Consider the following 23,573-nt stretch of genomic DNA (forward strand, 5'->3'; position numbering starts at 1 on the left):
ACACAATTACACTCATTTCACATGCTAGCAAGGTCATGCTCAAGATCCTACAAGCTAGGCTTCAGCAGTACGTGGATAGAGAGCTGCCAGAAGTACAAACTGGGTTTCGAAGAGGTAGAGGAACTAGAGATCAAATTGCCAACATTCGCTGGATTATGGAGAAAGCAAGAGAGTACCAGAAAAATATCTACTTCTGCTTCATTGACTACCCTAAAGCCTTTGATTGTGTGGATCACAACAAACTATGGCAAGTCCTTAAAGAGACCACCTCATATGTTTCTTGAGAAACCTGCATAAGGGTCAAGAAGCGACCATTAGAACCAGATATGGAACAACTGAATGGTTTAGCATAGGAAATGGAGTACGACAAGGATGTATATTGTCACCCTGCTTATTTAATTTATATGCAGAGTACATCATACGAAAGGCTGGCCTGGGTGAATCACAAGCGGGAATTAAGATTGCTGGGAAAAACATCAACAACCTCAGATATGTAGACGATACCACTCTAATGGCAGAAAGTGAAGAGGACTTAAAGAGCCTCTTGCTCAGGGTGAAAGCAGATAGTGGAAAAGTTGGCTTGAAACTCAACATCAAAAAATCTAAGATCATGGCATCCGGCCCCATCACTCCTTGGCAAATAGAAGGGGAAGTTATGGAAGCAGTGACAGACTTCATGTTCCTGGGGTCCAAGATCACTGCAGATGGTGACTGCAGCCATGAAATTAAAAGACACCTGCTCCTTGGGAGGAAAGGTATGGCAAACCTAGACAGCATAATAAAAGTAGAGACATCACCTTGCCAACAAAAGTCCTTATGGTCAAAGTGATGGTATTCCCAGTAGTAATGTATGGCTGCAAGTGTTGGACTATAAGGAAGGCCAAGCGCTGAAGAATAGATTCTTTTGAATTATGGTGCTGGAGAAGACTCTTGAGAGTCCCTTGGACTGCAAGGAGATCGAATCAGTCAATCTTAAAAGAAATCAACCCTGACTCTTCCCTGGAAGGCCAGATACTGAAGCTAAAGCTCAAATACTTCGGCCACCAAATGAGAAGGGAGCAGTCACTGGAGAAGACCCTTATGCTGGGAAACACTGAAGGTAAAAGAAGAAGGGGATAGCAAAGGATGAGATGGTTAGAGTGTTAGCAATGCAACGAACATGAAGTTAAGCAAACTCCGGAGCACAACGGAAGACAGGAGGGCCTGGCGTGATGTGTTCCATGGGGTCATGAAGAGTCGAACTTGACTGTACAACTTAACAACAACAACAGAATTAATACATATTTTAGTATACCAGCAAGGGTGGAGTAGACATTGTCATTCTCTTACCATTGGTGGTATGTTAAACATTAGTCATGCAAAATCTCTCCTGAATTGCCTAGCTAATGTAACTACTACAAACGACTATTACTCAGGCCCATAGGTACAGTGGGGCATTTTGAGGTTCCAGTTGCTACTGCTGTTCCCTCCCTTTCCTCCTCTCCTCCTGTGATATTAAAAGGGCCCTCCAGCTGATCGGCGGGAGCACGTGGTCCACCAATCAGCTGGAGGGCCCTTTAAACCTTGCAGGAAGGGAGGGAGAGGGGCAGCCGTAGGCCTTCCCTGAATTCCAAGCAGCAAGTTCAGGTGTGGGCAGCCCCTGCTTGAAAAACACCATAATAAAGCTTAAAGCTAGCTTTGGAGGGTGCCACACCAAGTCTTTGCTTTCTGATCCAAAACTATTTCCATCCATGTGATATAATGTGACTGAGATAAAATATCATCACAACAAGGCTAATTCCAAACAAAGAACATGGTGCAATGTAAGACTGCTTAGGCTGTGGAGACAAACAGTAGTAGAGCTGAAAGTAGTTTGAGAGATCCTTTGCTTCCTGTGGTGTCCTGTACATACATCTTTCTGTTGCTCCACTGCTGCTTCTAGTCAAACAGAGTTTTTCAAGCAAAAAACAGCAAATGCTTTTTACCAAGGCAAAAGTGGGATACGTATAGATACCCTGCGTATAAGTATACATATACCATCGTTTCAAGCCATCTTTACATCTGTCAAGCTTAAAGAGACAAATATGATCCAGTCAACGGGCCCAACTGGGTGCTATTACAAGTGAACAAACTCAAATAGCTTGTCACAAATGTCCCAGTCTCGAGAGCAATCTTTTCTCGAGGTGGAAGAAAATGCTGGCTGCATGTTTATTAAAACATTGCTGGAATCTGCAGATGACAAAAGTACATGACAGAGCCAGCCATGGTGATATAGAACCTTATCCAATAAAAACCAATTTAATTATCTGGCAGTTGCTTTATATGTGGGGGGGGTGTACTTGGGTATGATAATTGAACACAAAACACATTTGTTACATACCTGTCCATTGTAAAGTGAGCCTGATTTTTCTTTGCTTGACTAGTTAAAATATATGCAAACAAGGGCTTGATGTCTGCCCTTCAGTTGCCTTCCAACCGAGTAAAGATCAGCTTAAATATATCAAAACATTCAACCTCTATCTGTAACCTATGACCATATTTGTCCCTTTTTAATGAACAGAAGGACACCCTTCATTGATCAGATATGCAGATGTATAAACCTCATCTACATTAAATCCACAATCCTGGCTAGGTTAGAATTACAGGTGCCAGATCCCCAGCATCCCAGACTATGAATTTCAGCTCACAAAATGGGATTGTATCAGTAACAATGAATAGCACTACTGAAAGTACTCCCACATATAGCATCTGTGAATGTGCCACTTGTTCATCCAACAGGAGGCCCAGGTCCAGCAGCAACCCCAGGCTATGCTCCTTTAAGGGGTGTGCAGGCCCATCCAGAACAGGAAGTACCTCAATTTCTGCACCAGTCTTTCCATCTACCAGTAGCACCATCTTGTCAGAATCTTCAGTTTGTTAGACTTCCCAGTCTGGAGTATCCTTTAGTTGAACTTTATTGACAATAAAGGGAGACGAATGAAACAAGCTCCCAGAACATTCCAACTTGTTTCATTTTATACTCCCTACCCCCGACCGCAAAATCCCTCCTTCATTCCCATAGGCCAAGGTATCGAAGGTTACATTCTTTCTGACTGCCTACTACATATCAGTTCATTCCCCTCCCAAACATACATCAACATACATTACGTGTGCATTAAAATTAGCTAATTAACTATGCCAGGCGGGTTAGATAATATTAATGAGTTCATTAGGCATGTGTGCTTTTTAGTGCCCTACTTAGCCAAGGCCGCTAGCCTGGCCACATTTCTCTCTCCCCCTCCTCCATCTTATCTCTGGTTTTTATGCCATACGTCTGCCATTGTTTACTAACTTTCAGCTGCTTCAGTTCATCTTAACCCTTTCACTTTTCTCACAGTCACTGATTCAAAGTTTCCACAGCCTCTCTGGGATCCACTAGAATTGCAAGATAGGACTGATTATCATCTGCATATTGGTGATAATCCAGCCCAAATCTCTGGATGACCTCTTCCAGTTGTTTCATGTAGATTTTAGAAAGCATGGGGGACAAGATGGACCCTTGCAGTGTCCAAGCAGCAGCCCCACAGCTTACCTTCCAGGTCGGACTGAAACTGCTGCAAAACAGTGCCTCTTAATCTCAGTGTTGAAAGGCAGTCCAGAAGGATACCATGACTGATGTTATCAAAAGCTGCTGAAAGGATCAGGAGAATCAACATGGTTACACTCATTCCTTTAGTCTTCTGGCTCAGGTCATCCAACCAAGGTATTTTAGTCCTATAGAGGGGCCTGAACCCAGACTGGAAAGGATTCAAATAATCCACTTCATCCAGGAATCCCTAAAGTTGTCTCGCCACCACTCTTGAATGGTATATGAGAGACTGGATGATAGGTATTCAGATCTCCTAGGTCCAGAATATATTTCTTTAGGAGTGGAAACACCATCATCTGTTTCAAGGCTTTGATGAATATTGGTTATTTGTTGCCATTACCAACATGGAGTAGACATTAAAATGAGCTCTAGCCCATGTCTTGTTGAATTTGTCATGCATCTTCTTACACTGTCGTTCCAGCCATTTCCTTTGTCTTTTCATAGCCCACTGTTGGTGCTGGCTTGCCTTGTATCTCCTATTTACATGTGCAGTTGATAGCACAAAAAAGTATGCACAGAGGTTGTAGAAAAAGTCATCAAGTATGTGGATCAGTTGGCAGCTCTGAAATTTGAACCTGTTGGCTTGAGGCCTTGAGAATGAACCCCAGAATTTGAATCTTGGGTCCAAAGCCTGAGACTCTTGACAACCCTAGCCAGGATCCTAATAACTGCATAACTAGTAGTGCCATCTGAAGCAGAGTTACAAACTTCTAAGACAATTGAAGTCAGTGGGTGTAACTCTGCTTAGGATGGCACTGTAGTTCCTCACTTGCCTGACAGCTTTGGGTTTCTTTGTCAAAAGCAGATCCCATGATGCCATATGGCAAACTACTTTTCAAACTTAAGCAATATTTCAAAAGCTGTCTGTCACGTGGCATGCTGTGAGGGAGTCTGCTGTACAGAGAAAAAAAACCTGGGCAAGCCCAAGTCCTTGGATGAGCCTAAAGAAACTCTTTGGAGTCCAGGCATGAGATATTAGACTATCTGTGGACCCTTTCAATGGTAAAGATCAAGCACTCATGATGTATCTAGGTCAATGTCATTCTCCTAGCAAATATCAGAGTCAGTCCATAAGAAGCTTTTCACATAGTTTAATTAAAACGTTTTATTGAAAAGTCAGGGGATTTTTATTAGTTCACGTTTTTAAAAAGCAGAGTGATGTAATGCTGAAAGTACATCAGTTGGTTCATAAACATTTATTATTAATGAAGACACATTTTAGGAAAGAGAAGCATGACTGGGATCAAGATGAATCAGGGCTGAGGAATATTAATATTCTTCAGACTACATTTTCACTATTCATTGTGCACACAACTCCAGACTTCTCTTTTAAAATGCAATGGTTGGCTTTCTATCAATTAAACTTGTCTTATATTAATCTATGTATAATAATGCCTGAATTGAACAGAGGAGAGGAAAGGTTTACAGTCTCCTTCCCAGATTGCACAGAAAGAAGAATTGGGGAAGGATAAATCCAATGGATTTCATAATTTTTATTTTATTTTAAATTAAATTGAATTGCCTTTGTTAGATATGTGACATGGTAGAGAAAGGATTAAAATGTATCTGTGTTAATTTAACAAATTATGTACAAACATTACTGGATATTTGGAACTCCTGGATTGTACCAAAAATAAATTGAAATGGCAAATATCAAAAAGACCTTAATGAGAATACATCTAAGCAAACAGTATGGATAACCAGCCCAAGTGAATAAAGAGGTCAGGTGCATATAAGCCCACTGGAAGCTGTGTGACTAAACTGAGGAGTCCAGGAATGAGGTGGTGATGAGTCAGTGCAGCATGTGTGTGTGTAAGTACCATCAAATAGCTTCTGACATGGCAAACCAATGGATGAATGACTGCCAAAACATTCTATTGTTAAGTCTTGCTCAAGTCTTGCAAACTGAGGGCCATGGCTTCCTTGATTTAGTCAATCCATTTCATGTTGGGTCTTCCTATTTTCCTCCTGCCTTCCACTTTTCCTCACATTATTGTCTTTTCCAGTGACTTTGTCTGGTCGTAATGTGACCAAAGTGTGATAGCCTCAGTTCGGACATTTTGGTTTCTAGGGGGATTTCAGACTCGATTTGACCTAGAACCCACTTATTTGTCTTTTTGGTGGTCCATGTGGTATCCGTAAAACTCTCCTCCAACACCACATTTCAAATGAATCAACTTTCTTCCTGTCAGCTTTCTTCGTTGTCCAGTTTTCACACCCATAAATAGTTATGGGGAATGCTACAGTATGAATTATCTTGATCTTGGTCACCAGCAACACATCCCTTACCCTTAAGGATCTTTTCTAGCTCCTTTTTAATTGTAATCTCCCTATTGGTTGAGGATGGAGCCAGGGTCATTCAAAGGCACCTTCTCTTTATGGGAGTTCATCAGTGCTATTCAGTTGCATATTGCTATATTGTAGGAGTGTATAAATTCCTCATGTGCTACAGTAGTTATAACTACTGCCAGTAATAGATTGTCATACCTGATCTATATGTGATAGGCTTTGTGCACTATGTTGGATGCTGCCCAAAGTTAGTAAAGCAGGTGCCTGGTTGTTTGGCATGACAGAGATAAAGCTAGCAAAATGTGAGCCACCACATTCAGGAGACTAGGGGTTTTAAAGCTTTATGCCAGTTTCCAAGCAATTCAAAGAAAATTCCAATAAATTCACAATGGAGTTTGCTATGGTACTTCTATAAGGACACAAGCTTTAGGCCAACTGAAAGAGAACTCTTGAACAAACCTAAAATATGAAAAAGGTGGAGTTAATTCTTCTGCAATCTGTTCCTCTTATTTGGCGTGCTCTTTTTGATTGAGCCCATCATCATGAAAATCATAGCAGAAAGCGACCTGCTGTCTGATATCGACACTGCAGCTTTTGCAAGGTCTTTTGTCACTGCACCCTTTGATCCCTCTTCCACCCTCTCTGCCTCTTTTCTTCTCTGCTCATATCCCTCACCTGTCAGATAAGTGCTGGAATGCATCCTCCTTGTCCAGCCTCCATCCCTTTTCAGTGCAGGGTGGTAAGTCACATAAACTCAGAAGATGTCCCCAAACTCTTGTGAGATTTTCTCTTCCTGCTAGATGCTAAACACTTTTTGAGTTGCCTTAGCAACCTCGTCAAATCGTGAGGTCTTGTGGTGGCATGGAGAATGTAACCAAAATAGTGCCTGAACTCTTAAGAGTATGGTGAGATATGGGCACCCATTACTGAAAGAAGTATGGGTAGCCAATGAAGATTATTCACTGTGATTCTCATCTAAAGGGTGAGGAACAAGGGTGGAGCAGAGAGGTGGGAGAAGGTGTAGTGAATCCAAGGGCATCCCATTTCTTATGCTGCAGTTGCTTGGGTAGCTTTGATGGGAGAAATGGTTTTGCTTATACCTATGTCACAAGGATAGAAATTAGAAATGTTTCTCACAATCAGATAAATTCATTGGATATGGTAATAAAATCCTGATACTGTTAGACCTTAAGATTTCCCCCCCTTTCTGCTTTAAATTTGAATGATGGTATGATGGACTCCTGTCTCTTCCCTATTCCCAGGCAGATTTTCCTGCCAAAACTTTAGTTCCCCTCAGTGACTGAGTCACCCTTAGGTAGCATGTATGCATTTTTTGTCTTAATAACCTAAACTGTCCCACCCTGGCACTGATAATTATTTAGACTATTGACCCAGCACAGAAACTTGAGGGAAAATACAGGAGCTGTCTTGTCTTATTATTAAACTCTCCTGAAATGGCACTTGAGGCAGAGTAACTTTCAAAACAAAATAAAGATTTTATATAAAAGGCAAGGAATATATACATACACACACAAACACATGCATATATAATATCATTAAGATTTAGAAATGCTGAGGTAAAGCTTTATAACATATACAGACTTGAGAACTTAGAATACATGTGGTTATAGCTTAATTTCAGAGTTTTTCTAGTTCTTTTCAGTGAGAGATGCTTAGTATACTATAGTAAAACACAGCTTCTTAATAGAGTTTCCTGGAGAATAGCTCTTTCTTAGAGTTTCTAGATTTCTCCCTTTGAAATCTGGTTTCTCCCTTTTGAAATTACAGCTTTCTACTAACTACTGAGGTGTCCACAGTTTATTCCCTCTACTACAGACCCTGGGTTATTCTCAGAGCACAACCCCTTTTACTGGCAGGAATTATTCTTCTTCTCCTTAAGTAGCAATAATCCCTTTCTACTTGGCTTGATTGGGAGTTTCAGCCTAACTGCCCAGTCACCCTTACCAAATCTCTCTTCAAGTACTTTTGTCTGTATAAAGCAGTTTGTAGCTTTCTGGACCTGGAATCTCCGTTCTCCCTCAGAGTAGTTAGGGCAAAGGAAGCTCTTCTCTTCTCTCTGTAGAAGAATCTTTCAAACCCTGTCAGAACACTGACTCCTGTTATAGACAAAAACCTAAAGACAACTGACAACTGAACTCTTTTCCCTTCTGAACAGCTGATGTTATACTTTATTTCAGTTGATGCTTGCCAATCAGAGAACGTATAGAGCAGCCTATCAAATAAGCTCTCCACTACAGGAAATATTAACTCCTAATCTCCCAGCTTCTCTTAAATGAGCAGCATTTTAAAACCTGCTTTTCTGTGCAGTAAGAACATAAGAATATAAGAGAAGCCAATGTTGGATCAGGCCAATGGCCCATCTAGTCCAACACTCTGTCACACAGTGGCCAAAAATACCAGATGCCATCAGAAGGTCCAGCAGTGGGGCCAGGACACTAGAAGCCCTCCCACTGTTGCCCCCCCAAGCACCAAGAATACAGAGCACCACTTGCCCCAACCTGAGAGTTCCTATCTGTACCTCGTGGCTAATAGCCACTGATGGACCTCTGCTCCATATGTTCATCCAATTCCCTCGCTCCATATGCTTATCTAATTCCCTCTTGAAGCTGTCCATGCTTGTTGCCGCCACCACCACCACCAATCCATCACAGATAGCTATATGTTTGGCAATATTTAAATATAAGTCTTATTTATGGGTTTATATCTATAATAACTTTTTTTTAATAAAAATTCTGTCAATTATTATCTGTTTGTATTTGCCATGTCTGGAAAACTCTTAATTAAAATATTCTGAAAAGAAAGCAACACCTCTGTGATAATATTTCTTGATGTTACTTTTTCCTTATTTAACCATACAGATTCTATAGGCCTGTGTGAGTCATACACCCTATTCTTTTGCCTGTCCCCAGTCTTGGGAAAAGAATTATGATTCCTAAAAATCCCTATGCTTTTAATTATAGAAGCAAAATATTTATTGATGTAGAGAAGATTGTTTGGAAACTTAGCAGAGAGGAGGGTGGTAAGCAGTGGGGTACTGCAGGGATCAGTACTGGGTCTGGTGCTGTTTAACTTGTTCATTAATGATTTGGAGTTGGGAGTAAGCAGTGAAGTGGCTAAATTTGAAGATGACATGAAGTTGTTCAGGATGGTGAAAAGCAGGGAGGATTGTGAGGCAATCCAAAGGGATCTGTTGAGGATCACACACACACACACACACATGCATATATAATATTAAGATTTAGAAATGCTGAGGTAAAGCTTTATAACATATACAGACTTGAGAACTTAGAATACATGTGGTTATAGCTTAATTTCAGAGTTTTTCTAGTTCTTTTCAGTGAGAGATGCTTAGTATACTATAGTAAAACACAGCTTCTTAATAGAGTTTCCTGGAGAATAGCTCTTTCTTAGAGTTTCTAGATTTCTCCCTTTGAAATCTGGTTTCTCCCTTTTGAAATTACAGCTTTCTACTAACTACTGAGGTGTCCACAGTTTATTCCCTCTACTACAGACCCTGGGTTATTCTCAGAGCACAACCCCTTTTACTGGCAGGAATTATTCTTCTTCTCCTTAAGTAGCAATAATCCCTTTCTACTTGGCTTGATTGGGAGTTTCAGCCTAACTGCCCAGTCACCCTTACCAAATCTCTCTTCAAGTACTTTTGTCTGTATAAAGCAGTTTGTAGCTTTCTGGACCTGGAATCTCCGTTCTCCCTCAGAGTAGTTAGGGCAAAGGAAGCTCTTCTCTTCTCTCTGTAGAAGAATCTTTCAAACCCTGTCAGAACACTGACTCCTGTTATAGACAAAAACCTAAAGACAACTGACAACTGAACTCTTTTCCCTTCTGAACAGCTGATGTTATACTTTATTTCAGTTGATGCTTGCCAATCAGAGAACGTATAGAGCAGCCTATCAAATAAGCTCTCCACTACAGGAAATATTAACTCCTAATCTCCCAGCTTCTCTTAAATGAGCAGCATTTTAAAACCTGCTTTTCTGTGCAGTAAGAACATAAGAATATAAGAGAAGCCAATGTTGGATCAGGCCAATGGCCCATCTAGTCCAACACTCTGTCACACAGTGGCCAAAAATACCAGATGCCATCAGAAGGTCCAGCAGTGGGGCCAGGACACTAGAAGCCCTCCCACTGTTGCCCCCCCAAGCGGCTCCGTTCGCCACTGGCCTGAATGCGCCCGGTTATGCCCTCAGAAGACGCTGGCTGCATGACTGGCTCCCTCCCCTCCCAGCCACCCAGCCAATGGCAGCCCAGGTTCGCTGAGGGAGCCAGTCATCGCAGCCAGCATCTTCTGAGTGGCAATTTTTCCGTCCATACACTAACGGGGCGCATTTTAGAACTTTGGCACCCACTTCTCGATTATAATAAGGGAGAGATAAGTCTTATTTTTGGGTTTATATCTATAATAACTTTCTTTTTAATAAAAATTCTGTCAATTATTATCTGTTTGTATTTGCCATGTCTGGAAAACTCTTAATTAAAATATTCTGAAAAGAAAGCAACACCTCTGTGATAATATTTCTTGATGTTACTTTTTCCTTATTTAACCATACAGATTCTATAGGCCTGTGTGAGTCATACACCCTACTGTTTGTATTTGCCATGTCTGGAAAACTCTTAATTAAAATATTCTGAAAAGAAAGCAACACCTCTGTGATAATATTTCTTGATGTTACTTTTTCCTTATTTAACCATACAGATTCTATAGGCCTGTGTGAGTCATACACCCTATTCTTTTGCCTGTCCCCAGTCTTGGGAAAAGAATTATGATTCCTAAAAATCCCTATGCTTTTAATTATAGAAGCAAAATATTTATTGATGTAGAGAAGATTGTTTGGAAACTTAGCAGAGAGGAGGGTGGTAAGCAGTGGGGTACTGCAGGGATCAGTACTGGGTCTGGTGCAGTTTAATGATTTGGAGTTGGGAGTAAGCAGTGAAGTGGCTAAATTTGAAGATGACATGAAGCAGGGAGGATTGTGAAAAGCAGGGAGGATTGTGAGGCAATCCAAAGAGGATTGTGGGGCAATCCAAAGGGATCTGTTGAGGATGGGCAAGTGGGCGTCAATGAGGCAAATGAGGTTCAATGTGGCCAAGTGCAAAGTGATGCATATTGGGGCCAAAAATCCTAACTATAAATACATGTTGGGGTCCGAACTGGTGGAGACTGACCAAGAGAGAGATCTTATAGTCATAGTAGATCACTCACTGAAAATGTTGAGACAGTGTGCAACTGCAATAAAAAAGGCCAACACTATGCTGGGGATTATTAGGAAAGGAATTGGAAAAAAATCAGCCAGTATCATAATGCCCCTGTATAAATCAATGGTGTGACCTCATTTGGAATACTGTGTACAGTTCTGGTCATCACACCACAGAAAGGATATTATAGCATTGGGAGAAAAGGCAGAAAAGGGCAACTAGAACGATAAAAGGGTTGGAACACTTTCCCAAGCGCTTGGGGCTCTTTAGCTTGGAGAAATGACGGCTGAGGGGTGACATGATCGGATATTTACAAGATTATGCAGGTTGAGAAAGAAGTACTTTTCTCCCTTTCTCACAATACAAGAACTCGTGGGCACTCAATGAAATTGCTGAGCAGTCAGGTTAGAACAGATAGAAGGAAGTGCTTCATCACCCAAAGAGTGATTAACACATGGAATTCACTGCCACAGGAAGTGGTGGCAGCTACAAGCATGAATGGCGTCAAGTGGGAATTGGATAAACATATGGAGCAGAGGTCCATCAGTGGCTATTAGCCACAAGGTATAGATACGAACTGTGTGACAGAGTTTAACTGAATGGGCCATTGGCCTGATCCAACATTGGCTTCTCTTATGTTCTTATGTTCCCAATTTCCTCCCCCCTACCTTTTATAAGTGTGCTGTCTTGTTGGTGTGTGTGCATGTGTGTATAGTTATTTAGGGAATTAGTTCTTATGTGCCCAGTGTAGGTTGTTTAGATTTTTATTCATTTTATTTTATTTTTTATACAGGAAAATAATTTGTTTGTATTTACAATCACTCTCACTCTCTTTCTTCATAATTTTATTTTGTACTACTACCGAGATCCACCCTGGTATACAGAGGCTATAAAGGTCTCACATTATACCTTTCTGGAACCATTTTAAAGCTAATTTCCCCCTGTTTGGGTCCTGTCTGGGTAACAAGCTGGGTGATGCATGTATATAGGCAGTAGCAGTTTCCACAACAATGTCACCAGTTTTCGGCCCAGTTCATACTTCTCTTTCTTCACCTAAGTGCATGCTGCCTGAATCCCAGGCAGGATCTGCACATCTGGAGAGGAAAATAACTGTGCCAGCCAGTCCTTGTTAATATTCTATATCATATGAGCAGTCTGCAGAATTTCTAGTTCTTATTCCACTCTGAAAATGTAGTCCATGATGAATGTAGCAAACTGTATTCTCGCACAACTAAAAAAAGTAAATATTTAATGGAGGATAGACAAAATGTAGTCCATGATGAATGCAGCAAACTCTATTCTCGCACAACTAAAAAAGTAAATATTTAATGGAGGATAGACAAAACACAACAAAATGCATTTGTTTATATTTCCATGTCATCTGCCAAAGATCTCTCTAGTTGTTTTTTTTGTTTGGGGGGGGGGTATCCAGTGTTCCGTACACCATCTGTTTTTGAAGCAGTAGATTAGAATTTCTCTGAGCTTGTGAAAAACATCATTGCATTTGTCCTGGCCATTTTCCCCCAGCATTTGTTGTTAATTTACAAGTTTCTCACATCCCTCTGATGATTTCTGTCAGCCTGTTTACATGTTTTGAATTTCCGATGGAATGTACATTTGCTTTACTACACCATTTTGGATCTGCTGCAGATTTTCCAAAGGAAGAATTGATCAAGCCCAACTGTGCGTCACTGGGCATTTGTGAGCAATGACAAATACCCATGGCATACACTGAGTCCGGACTGCCAAGACTAAATTCAGGAGACATCCCACAGTGATACCCACACTAGAAGTAGGGGCTCCATGTGTCTTTTGTCTAAAAGGATGACAAAAGGGAAACCAGTCTCCAGTCAATTTGAACACATGTTCCTCTAAGAAATCTGGAGTTCAGCATTTGAATCTTCAGTCAAATGAAGCTATTTATAGCTATATGTGTTCCTTACTGCCTGGCCTACAGAAGGATCAGGGTTATTCAAAGGAAAATGTTAGATGGACTCCTATAAAATCCCAGCTCAGAAAAAGAGTTGCTGGGTGGCCTTACAGGTGCTACTTGCAGGGAGCATTCTTTCAGGGCTTTTTCCTGCTTTGGCTTGGGGTTTTAGTATCAAGCTGACTGGTCACAAAATAACAACAACACCCAAACCAGGCTTAATGCAGTGTGTGAGAACTCCACTGCAATCTCCTACCTGCGCTCTTGTGCAGCTCTATTCTGATTCCTTTCCTTCCTGCAATTCAATGTGGGTTTAGGTTGGGTCATGTGTGGTTTATGACAATTGCATACAATCAATGAACACATCACTCATAGAACTGTTGTGAAGATGAAGCATGAATATAGTAAAGACTATTAATCTCCCTGAGAGCAAAATGGAAAGTATACCCAATGATTTAGGGGGAAATACGGTGAATAATACCCACCATTCAATTATTGAAATTACTCTAAATAAGACTTGAATATATAATGTATTTTGAAACTGTTAAGAGTTATTGTCATTCAGGATGTGACACATGCTCAAATACTGAGCAAAAATAGAATGGACCAAGCACTGCCAACCTAACAAACAAATCCCCCAAATTGTATTGGGCTTTATCAACAAGCATGTTTCAGAAAATATCGGCATGTCTTTGTACTTTTATTTATTACAGTTGTGTCCCATGCTTCCTCCAAGGAGTTCAGACTACAATTTTAGCCTTCTACCAGCATCAGAAAATAGTCAGCGAGGCAGGAATGGCACCGGGGACTGACTTATTTGTCATTGGCACCAAAAAAGGACAACAAAGCAGTAGCAGATGAGATAATAACTAGATCCCTCCACACTGTCCCCCTTTTAAAATAATGGAGCCTGGGACTGGAGACCAATAATAGTTTTTAATTGAATTGCTTTTGAAACAATGCAAAACCCCATAAAACCAGTTCACCAGAGGCCAAAGTGCAATGAGTGTACACCTCAGATGGAACAATTCTTCTTCCAAACCACTTTCAGCTCTCTGTGAAAACTTTATCTTCAGTTACAGTTCAGTTAACAATAGCAAAAATGTCCATATCCAGGGCTGGCTCCAGATTTTGTGGGGTCCTGGGCTAGAAGACATCCAGTAGTCCCCTTGCACTCAGCATTTAGAATGTCACCCCCTCGTGTGTACATGACACTGGGATAATTTCCGTTTCCTGTGGGTGGGATTCCTGTTACATCATCAGACCATGAGCTCTTTCAGTCATATTTTGACCCTGCTGGCACTGATGGAATTTAAAGGAATCACATTTGTTCTGTCCTCTCGATACTGTCAGTGCACAGAGGAAGATGGAAAGGCAAGCAAATGATAGTTACTAATACCACCATCGCTGTTTGTTCATTTGCCAGGATGAGTGAGCAGCAGTGGCATTTGAAAGCAGTGGATCATCAAGATTTGGTGCCCGTACACTGACATTTCTCACTCTGCTGTATGGTGGGGGGGAGAAGAAGAAGAGCTATTGGCTCCCTGTGTCAATGAAGGCTGCACTCTAGTGCTGCATGGTGGTAAGCCATAGAGTTTTCCAGTGGATGGAAGTAGGGATAGCAGCCTCCAGGTGGGACCTGGGGATCCCCTGGAATTACAGCTCACCTACATAATAGAGAGATCAGTTCCCCTGGAGAAAATAGGTGCTTCTACCCCACTGAGGTCCCTGTCCTCCCCAGGCTTCATCCCCAAATCTCCAGGAGTTTCCCAATCTGGATCTAGCAACCGTATCTCCCCATCCCCTGCTGGTGGCCAGGGGGAAACTGGCAACTCTACTGCTGGAGCTCTAGACCTCAGCAGTTGCTGAAAGAGGCTACCTCTGTCCTTGAAACATCTCTCTCTCTCTCTCTCCTGTTTATTTTTGCTTTATCTAGTGTCTTTGTTTATTCACCCAGCATGCCAATTCTTGAGTGTCACAGGGGACAGATTTAATAGTTCAGTGTAATAAAGAAAATCATTTGCTGGAAAGAAGGAGGAAAAGGAGGAGGAGGTTGGATTTATACCCCACCCTTCATTCACAGTCTCAGAGCGGCTTACAATCTCCTTCCCTTCCTCTCCCCACAACACACACCCTGTGAGGTAGGGGGGCTGAGAGAGCTCTGAAAGAACTGCTCCTGTGAGAACAGCTCTGATGGAACCCAAGGTCACACCAGCAGCTACATGCGGAGGAGTGGAGATTCAAACCTGGTTCTCCAGATTAGAGTCCGCTGCTCTTAACCACTACGCCAAACTTGCTCATTCATTGCTCCTGATAACTCTGAAGATTCCAATCCAAAATTATATTCAGAGTAAATTTATTTTGCTAATGATTTATGTCACATGTTCTGCGTGGGTCTGCCTTTGCACAGTTTTTGGAGGCTCCACCTGGTTTAAAATGAAGCTATGAACTAAGAGGGTCAAGCGAACAACTATATTATATAAAAATACAAACATTTATTAGGGTGTACACATAGCTAAAACATACTGCGGTTAAAAGAAATAGTCTAAGTCTCAGACTTAAAAGGGTTATACAACCAAGTTAGTTATTATACAAATACAATTGATGGGTAAAAAAAAATTTGACCTAAGGACCACACGCGTTTTGGCCCCTTCAGGCCTTCCTCACACTCATTAAAAATTTATCAAACAGCAAAGTATCCTGTTTGATGGAAGTGACACACATCCTGACAAATGGAATCTTTGACACCAGAATAATTTGAAAAATTGGTACGGCTACTATCTATAGCCTACTATACAAACTTGTAGCAATTGCAAAAGCGTATAAGAAAACAACATCTGGTCATATATATATATATTAAAAATTATGCGTGTATATCTGGATGTGTGTCATCTCTCCCTTATTATAAAAGAGTTTTGGGTGCCAGAATTCTAAAATTGGCCCCTTTAGTGTTAGGCCAAAAAAACTGCCACTCGGAAGACACTGGCTGGGTTCATTGGCTGCTTTGTGCAGTCCCGGCCAGCGTTCCAAGGTCATTTACATATGGAAGCTGATTGGACTACACTCCATTCCACACCGAAGGACCATCTTCTGTAACATTAACCTATCCAGGCCTTGAGATCATTAGCTGAAGCCCTTCTTTGTATGTTACCACCAGCTGAGGGCAGCATATTATGCAGTTGTTGGTGGCAGCAAGTCTCTAGGATGTCTTCCCCCATGAGGTGAATTTGGCATCTGCACTCAATTATTTCTGTTTCCTCAAGAGTATTAGTTCCTTAGGAGGATTCGTTGTTTGGTGTTAGAGTAGCCAATTCCAGGTTGGGAAAGTACTGGAAATTTGGAGTACAGAGGGTGGGGAGAGGAGGGAGCTCAGCAGGGATGTGATGCCCTAGGGGCCTAGGCCTATCATGCACAGGTGTTTTTCCTCGCTTTTGCTGTGCATGTCCATTGGGTTTTCTTTCTTGTTCTGCATTGATTTGCCTCCCTTCAGCACTCAGCTTGCTTTCTGGTTGCTGTTTCTCCAGGTTTTCTGAGAGTGCTTTTGTGCCAGTTTTTCCCTGGCTTTGCTTCCAACCTGAGGGTAATTCAAAAGTATACAGATTCCATTGGATCCCCCCGCCCTTTTCCCGCCCCTCACTTGGAAGGCCACTGCACCATCCACATTGAGGTCATTCCTCCCTCTCTACACATTTTGCCATCCTTCCTCCTTCATCAGTGTACAAACTCTAATTTCCCCACATTTAAAAAAATTTTGAGCAGCAGCATGAGTCTAGTGATATGAAACTTTCACTAGTCTTGGATTGTTGAATAATTTTTCTAAATGATTGGAGACGTTTAAAAGGAGCTGAGCAAGGCTTAGTTCCCTGTTGGTATTGACCTGGAAAGGGTATTGGAGAGGAGGCAAATGGCAGCATCTCTTTTAAACTTGCAATGTGTCTCTGTGTAGCTTTGTAAGCTGAGTAACCTGGTAAAGTGATGCTCCTGCGTTTGCAGCTTTATTTAAGCACTCTGCTAACTAATGGTGACTGGACTAACCAAACCAGTTAACCTCAATATTCTGCACACTCAACATATTGCCCCATATGAGATTGTGTGACTCCCATTTTTCACAGTGGCCAATAACATAGCAGAGAATCCCTAAGTGTCTGGCAATATGAAAAATGGGGCTTTGCAGCTGGTCAATTTCAGGAAAAGTATGATCAGTTTCAACATTGGATTCCCCCCCCTTTCCCTGCATTCTTTTCTGTTTCCTTTCATTCAACAAACTAATGCTAAAATGCATGCACAAAACCTGAACCATGAGGATTTAAATGGACAGTGCTTGCTGGATGTTACTGCACAGCTGCGATAGGGCAATTGCATAATTTTTTTAAAAAAGAATTGGACGCTGCCACCCCCATGTCACATGTGATGTTCCCACCCCAATTTTAAAGAACCTACACTTTTGGTTGTAGCTTCAGAATACATACACTGGAGAAAAAAGAATGGTGCGTACAGCAGGCACCGAATCCAAAGTCAAGCTTAAAGGCTTGACTACTCAGATTCTCTGCAGTAAGTGGTGCATAAGAGGCCCTAGAGCTCCCCCTCTGAAGCTTCCATTTTCTCCAGGGGAACTTCAACTGATCCAGAGTCTGGAGATCAACTGTGATACCAGGAGAACTCCACCCCACCCTGGATGTTGGCAACCCTATTCTGGTGTTCAGTTGCTGTTGAGACTGATTAGGACTTGGTTTCTTCACTGGATTTCTCTTTGGATTTCTGGATTGCTACACTGATGTACTATTGGTTTTACTGATTTTATTTTTGCTAGATTTTAATTTTAAGGCATCACAGTTGAGATTTTAAAAAATATATTGTCATTAAGCTATTTTACTGAAGCTATTCTCAGAGTACATGCTGAAATGTTTCAGCAAACAAGTAAATAAGAAATGAATATGAAAACATGAATTTTCAAATGGTGTTCAGCAGTACAGACATTTAACAGGGGTTGTTACTCTTTTGTGTTCTTTATTTTCCTATATTGGTAAGGAAACACATAACAGCAAAGCTACTTTACTGAATAAAAATTTTTGGGGTGAGTGTAAGCCAAACCATGAACTCTTCTTAGGATGAGCGTGTTTTGGTTTTAGCTAAATTCCTGGTATCAGATTTTGTCTAAGAAAATAAAAATAAAACCCCAAACTATTACATTCAGGGCTTATATGTTTAATGGTACAATTTTCATTTTACAAGTTTCCTTTTCCTCCCAACAGATTATAAAAAAATGAGCCAGTTAAAATAATACTTCATCTCCCCATCTTTACAACAGAAATTAAACCAGATGAAATAAAAATAGGGTCAGTGTGGTAAACTCAAGTTGCAACAAACACATGGAGACCCCAGGAAATGGAGGCCTTCAATATGATTAAAATCCAGATAGAATGACCTTAGCCACTCAGTGTTCAAATACTGGAAGATCAATGAAACTGTCTCAGCTGCTTTGATTGGCTACATATATTGGACAGAGACAGGAAAAGTGCTGCTGTGTTAATTTTCCTGGGCTTCAGTAATATTAACTATGGTATCCTGCTGGAATGCCTGTTAGGACTGGGGAAGTCACACACTTCAGTGGTTCCACTCCAGTCTTGAGGTCAGATTTCAGGTGGTTGAGGAATATTTCAGCTCTGCTTCCTTACAATTGTGCTGTGGGGTTCCATAGGGCTCAGTCTTGTCCCCCATGCTTTTAAACATCAACATGAAATTGCTGGCTTAGATTGTCATCTGTATACTTGGGTTGCCAGGTTGTCAACACTCTGAGTGTCAACAAGAGAAAAAGATGCTGGCATCATGCATGGTGTAATGTCATTTCTGGGGGAAAGCTGGAGGTGACATCAGATTCCTCTAGAAATTCCAGAAACTCTGGTGATTTCTAGAGCAACTTGACATCACTTGACATTACTTCCAGTTTTCCTCAGAAGTGATGTCATAGTGCATGCCCTGCAGCACTCCCATGTCCCACCCCCCAAGGTCCCAACAGTTCCCTGGCAACCCTGCTATATGCTGATCACACCCAGCTCTATCTTTATCAAGAGTCAGATGGAACCAGATGGAGTTGTGAAGAGGCTGAATAGATTCCTGTACAGAAGTGTCAAACTCATTTGTTATGAGGGCTGGATCTGACATAAATATTACTTTGTTGGGCCAGGTACTGGAGATATAAACTTTATAAAGGACACACTGGCAAATCCAGGAGGCACACTGGACTCCCCCCTCCACTGTCCAATCCCCCACCACCACCCACCCTGTGAGGTGGGCCAGGCTGACTGACCAGCCATGGGTGACCCAGACAACAGGGTCCTGGCTCAGGAGGAGGGGTCTGAACCTGGCTCCCCCAGATCTCCCCATCCCTCATGTATTTTCCACATAAGTGGGAAAGTCCTGACAGAAAGGCTGTTTCCGTAACTTCCAGGGGGTATTTTTTATCCTCTCAGGACCCCTTTTTCCTCACAGGCTGTGAATGGGGGGAAGGGAAGTCACCATCCCCCACCCGCCCCAACACTCACTCTGCCTTCCGGCTCTGACACTGTTCATATATATGGTGGCAACATCAGCGCCCCCTTTCCCCATCACCCCTCCACTCACTTTGGAGGCCTGGAGGTCTTTCTTCTCAGAGCAGCATGCTCAAGATAGCCCAGTTGCCTCCCAATCATGTGCCAGCCCTCCTTCTCTCTTCCTCACTGGCTCCATCCCTTCATTGGCAAACCACCACTCCATACACCCACTCCTCTTGCCAGCGTCCCTCATGGTCTCATGGTCACTGGCCACTGGTCTCTGCCCCCCCCAAAGATGTAGTCAGAAGAAACAGGAGGGAGGAAAACACCATGCCTCCTCTTGCTTCACCTTCACTTCCATTCCCCTCTATTTTACTTCAGCCTCCTAGCCACGCCCCCTGGCCATTTCCTTTCCATTTCTTGACAGCTTCAACCACTCACACACACACACATCTCACTGCATGTGCCTGCTTGCCTGCTTGCCCCCACCCTGAACAGCCTTCCCTTCCTTACACCAGTTGCTCATAGCTCAATAAGAGCCCTGGGTGGGCCGGTTCCAGCCCCCGGGGCCATATGTTTCATACCCCTTTTCTACAGTTTATATGAAGACCCCTGCCCCTTAATGAAGCTTTGTTTCTAGGTTGTAAGCTAGAGAACAGGCAGAAGCCAGGCACAGGTGTCGTTTTTGCTGGTGTTGAAGACCATGGTTCAAACCACCCTTCCATTTGTGTCATCTGCCGTACAAAATGGCCACTCTTATTTAAGAAATAACAAAAATAATACCTTTGTGATTTTAGTTCAAGATAGATTAATTGGCAAATTCATCAGATAACCTCTAGCAAATGTGGTTAACTAAGAGCTCTGCGAACACGTTGCGGTTCTAGTGGTTCTTGTGGACTAAAAGTAGTTTTCAGGAGGAACAGTATTTATTGCCAGTTTTGCTGCAGAGAAACTGTTCTCCATTTTCCTAGTCAAAATGCAGTCTCCTGACACAAGTTGCTTTTGCTTATGAGGCAGCCATTTAATACCAACAGAAAAATGGTTGATATGTTTATTTCTAGATTTCTGGAATCAGAGACAGATATTTGCTTATCTTGTGAATGCTAATATTTTCTTTGCAACATTGATTCTAAGCATCTGAATATTTGATCCATATGCTTTAATATTCAGAGAGATGGAAAGTTATATTCTACTAACTCAAGCAATTAAATAATGCACCATCAGTCTGGTTATGCAAGATCTAAAGGTCCTATTTGAAATAATTCTCACCACCTGTGTCTGATGAAAATCCTATGTGTAGTTAAAGCATCATAATTCAAAAACAAACTTAGAAGCAGACCAAGAAAAGATATCCTAATCCAGTACTCTGGTAGACAGTTTCAAATCACCACTTCAGGGTTTACTATAGTCCTATTTCCCATTGCACTTATCCATAGAAACAGGGTCGATTTTTTTTTTTTAATACAACAGGAAAGAGAAGGTACGTGGGACTCAAAATGGAAGACTCCTGGCATTTTTGAAAGATACCCACCTGCAATAATATATCAAACGTGCTTCAAAACTGTATAGCCAATGTCTGTTTAAAATGCTACCCAAAGAAATGGCAGGTGTTTGTTCTCATGGGCCCTCTTTATGTCACAGCTTGTCTGAATATTCAAAGGGATCATTTGTGTGCATGGGGGTAAAAAGGGGTCAGGGTCACATTGTTCTTTCTTTTCTTTGTTCCCTTAGAACAAAGTAAAGAGACAAACTTGAATCCTCAGAGTGGAGGGAAGCCAAATAGTATGCTTGGGACCCTGTTTGCATTTGTAACTAGTGTGATGTCAATTAAATTGGAATGGACTCACAAGCACTCTCTGTCTTCCTTTGCTTTTTACTGTCTCAAAATGGGGCTTAGTTTTGGACAGGTCATTCTCCTTTTATTAGGGAACAATTTTGGAAGCTGTTGTATCTGAAGATACTTTAGTTAAAGACAACCCTAGGAGGATACCAAGGTTGTTATCATTTTGGGATCCTCTAGAGCTTGACTCTCGCATCTTGTATTAAATTGCAAGGCTTTAAACCTGCAAAAAAAGGTGGGACTTTTTGACAGCAGAGTGGCAGGCAAGGAGGCAAAAACAACAGTATAGATGCTTGAAGGTGTAGCTTTTAATTTACAGGTTTCATGTTATGAAGAATGTGGACTAAAATGTGGGATATTGGCTGAGGTTCACAATATGAAAGTTTGAAGTTTTAATGAGTTACAATGATGATAACAAATACTCAGATATACCCTGACATTTATCTGACTGCATCCTCAGTAATAATGAGAACTGTTCTAATGCTCCCTATATCACCAGGTGGTGTTGTACAAGCTCATGGCAGCATTTAGGTTTTGAAGTCTGATACATTCTCACAGCAGTCCTTGGGGAGCCTCTACACGATCCCTTCCTGCTAACACTGGGAAATGGAAAGGGAAAGGATCCCAGGAACCTCTATGAAAGACTCAGGTTTCTGTTGGCCAGAACAGATCCATTTTGGACTGGCCCTGATTCTGGAAGGATCTGGGTCCAATCCAAAAGGAATCCAGGAGACAGTCCAGAATTCCAGCCATACTTTTTTACAGATTTGGTTTCATCACTAGAAATTAAGAAAAATCTGAGTCATGGCATGCTTCTAAATATCTAAGGTTCAAATTCCAGGGAAGTCCAAAGCTATATAACAAGCGTAGGATTGCAAAACTGGTTCTCAGTACCCTTGCTCTCTGTATGCGGCAAGGCAGACTGTTATCTGAAGTAAACAGAATGCAACACAACAAGAGGAAGAAGATGTGAGTACCATCAAGCTATATAAATATTCTGAATGAAGTTTTAGTAATTAAGTCCAAAGTCTCCAGTGTGGAATGTTTTCCCATGTCTGTCCTTCACAGATAATGCTGTGTCTGAACCCAGTGCTAAGCTCTTACCTAGGGCTGGCCATACATTCATATCTTCATTCGTTGGCCGTAGTGTCAAGGGATGACTTGGACATATGGAGGAGCTTTTGTGGATTAATAATCACAGATGGGTTCCTCAGACCCAAAGCTTTTCAAAAAAACGTATTCAGCTGCAAGATATTAGGTGCTGTACAATGAAAGATGAAATGGTGCATGCATGTGTGAACTCGCTCTTAGTTCCATACTTAGTTTCATACATATGAAACTGTATGCGGGACTAGTTTTCACAAGTTCCTTCGGCAACAAATGCCATATAAGAACATTTTGAATAGGACTTGGGGAAAACCCCATACTTTTGTGGGCTACCTGCAAATGTATCAGATGCCTTCACTTTCCCCATATTCCTGACTCTGGTACTGTAAGGGAATGGGGCACATGAATCAGCTTATCTGTAGTGGCATTTTATGTATGTTTGTATAAATCCTTTCCCCCAATGGTCCCAACATTATCTTTGGCTTTGGAAATACTGTAACATACTGAGTGGATGTTTACAAAGGACAGACCAGGCCTTTGTTTCAGATGTCTACTTTCCACTGTGAAAATGACATAAATTCAAAAGAATGGTGTGCACATTAACACAGTGAAGGCTGCAGAAATAATAGTACATCATCTTTGAAATGCAGTTTGTACTGCTGGCTCTCACGTTTGCCACGACACACTTAAGACAAAAATTACAAGACCAACAGGTTTACCTCATGATGAGATTTTTAACACAAGAATTTCAGCCCGCCATAAAGCAAAAAGAGTGGAGGGAGAGATCAAAAAATAATCCTAGAATGAGAAAAACTAGCAGTGCAGTACTAGACTGAGTTACACATTGACTTCAGTTGATTTAGGACAGTACAAGTGGAGACCCGCAAGAAACTTGCGGGATGGTTATCCTATTCCTCACACCTTTGTTTCCTCCTATCTCCCTCTACCTCTCTCACACTCTTTTTTCCTTCCTTCCTTCCTTCCTTCCTTCCTTCCTTCCTTCCTTCCTTCCTTCCTTCCTTCCTTCCTTCCTTC

Source organism: Gekko japonicus, unplaced genomic scaffold, assembly GCF_001447785.1.
Source record: "Gekko japonicus isolate JY-2015 unplaced genomic scaffold, Gekko_japonicus_V1.1 scaffold355, whole genome shotgun sequence".
Lineage (NCBI taxonomy): Eukaryota > Metazoa > Chordata > Lepidosauria > Squamata > Gekkonidae > Gekko > Gekko japonicus.